The following is a 2,008-nucleotide window of genomic DNA, read 5'->3' as shown; positions in this document are numbered from 1 at the left end:
CTAACAGAATGCTTGGGAGTGGGCCAAGGAATTCCCTTGAGCAAAGTGAAGGCACAGCTCAGAAATTTTTTTCAATCTGATCCACCTTCCGAATGAATGATTATTAAATAGTTTTTTTCAATTTTCTGATGTGGAAATATTTCACAGAGGAGCAGAAGTCCAAAGATGCCAGTAAAGTGGCAGATAAACTTAGTTTTCCCCCAGAAAGTCTCAGAGATGTAGTTATACTAAATGCTTTGTCTCTACCAGCATTAGTATGTGTGCTGGAACAAGTCAGCTCACGGGGTTGCAAGTAGCAGGAAGGATATAAATACTAACACGAGCCTGTATTTTCTAACTAATCAGAATCCAAAGTAGAGAGGTGGATGCCGTGCTCTTCTCTCTCCTTCCTCGACTCAGCAGGCATTTGTCTTCTAGCCTTCCCTCAGGGACTGATTCCTCAGGTGAAGTTGCTGGGAAGAAACCATGTATTTGAAGCTCAATGGAGCAGTTTACAAAAAGCCTTACAGAAGGCTAATCATGGAGTGCTATGACAGTCGTTAAGATTTTTGTCAAAAGATTTCTGGTTCCTCTTCCTTGAGGACACAGGTAGAATTGTACTTACTGTCTTTGGCACACAACTCCCATTGCCTCTCCCTGCCATGTAACTGCTTCTAACCAACCAGTTCTGAGTGTGTCATTCCTGGGCTAGAACATCTTAATTGCTCCCTGCATGGTTCTTTTTAAGTTGGCTCAGGAACTGGCAATGCCAGAAAAGGTGGCTTCTCATTTAGCCTGTTTCGTATTGAGCATAATGAGCAAGTTCTCTCTTGCCTGGTTTCAACGGCCATGTAGCATGAGCAAGAAAGAAGATCTTATTGTCTGAAGACACTGAGATGTTAGAGCCATTTATTAACACAACACAATTTTAACTATCCTGGCTCATTGTTTTCAAAGAACTTGCATTTGATAAATTGCAGACACTGATTTTCTTTCTTAAAGTTCATTCGTAGTAAGACACAGACTGAAGTAGAAATAATGGTTGATAGAAGGAAATTGATCCCAAGTCCACAGACAGCATCCAGGATTTTCCACTGTATAATTAGTTTGGAAAATGGAGAACTATTTCATCAATGCATAATATAATCCACAATCACCCCCATGACAGTATTTGCATTAAATTCTACATCTTCAGCCAGAGAAGCCACAGGTTTTTCTAGAACTAAGATTTGGTCAAGAAATAAGTATGAACAAAATGATGTGGGCTGCTGAGTATTAAACATGCAAAGTTTAATGCCTTAACTGCATGAGTAAGGAAAATAACGATTTGGGGTGATGCCTGAATCCTAACTGCTAGTGTGAGATGAACTTTTGAGTGAGTAAAGTTGCCCTTCAGGTGACCTGCCTACTTTGTGGGATGCCTCGGAGTGGCGATCTGCCCATCCCCCTTTAAAACTGAAAGAGTAGACTGGGATGAAGGTAATAAAAGTGTTGAGAAGGAAACAAACAAACAAAAAACATGCAAAGTTTACATCTTGTAGCTGACATGTACTGAATTGCCTGTAGCTAAAATGAAAACAAACGGATTACCTCCCAGTGAAGACAAAGTGAATATTTGGCTATCTGGACTCAATCTCAAGAATAAGGTAATTGTCTCAAGAAAGGAAGAAAACTAATATGAGAGCCCAAGCAAATCTCCACACATCTTTTAAATTTTACCATTATTGGCATTGGCCCCCTCAAATGTAGCATTTAATTCTAAATACACAAAATATTTCAGAAAGATGGCCTAAGGGTTCTCATTTCTTTTCTTTTCTTTTTTTCTGTTCTTCATCAAGACATGATGTTACAAATGCTCCTTTCAATAATTTGATAGACTCAAGCTCTGAGCCAGAGAGAGCATCTGTTAGAAAACATAGCAATATTCTTTCTATTTATGGCTTTTTCATTCCAAACCACCACAACATCATTTCTGTTGTGAACAGCCATCTTATGAAAGCACAGAAATCACAATGATAAGATTTTGGAA

At 39.0% G+C, this 2,008-nt stretch overlaps 1 non-coding gene across 1 annotated transcript; it reads left to right on the top strand.

Annotated features, from left to right (window-relative positions):
• The first annotated feature begins 1,272 nt into the window (after positions 1 to 1,272).
• Positions 1,273 to 1,421, top strand: LOC117801349. The gene has a single exon (XR_004623860.1). It is a non-coding gene; the product is annotated as a U12 minor spliceosomal RNA (small nuclear RNA).
• The last annotated feature ends 587 nt before the right edge of the window (positions 1,422 to 2,008 follow it).

The sequence above is a fragment of the Ailuropoda melanoleuca genome, chromosome 2 (assembly GCF_002007445.2).
Source record: "Ailuropoda melanoleuca isolate Jingjing chromosome 2, ASM200744v2, whole genome shotgun sequence".
Lineage (NCBI taxonomy): Eukaryota > Metazoa > Chordata > Mammalia > Carnivora > Ursidae > Ailuropoda > Ailuropoda melanoleuca.
Note: the sequence above shows the minus strand (reverse complement) of the source record. Positions and strands in the feature narration are given on the sequence as shown.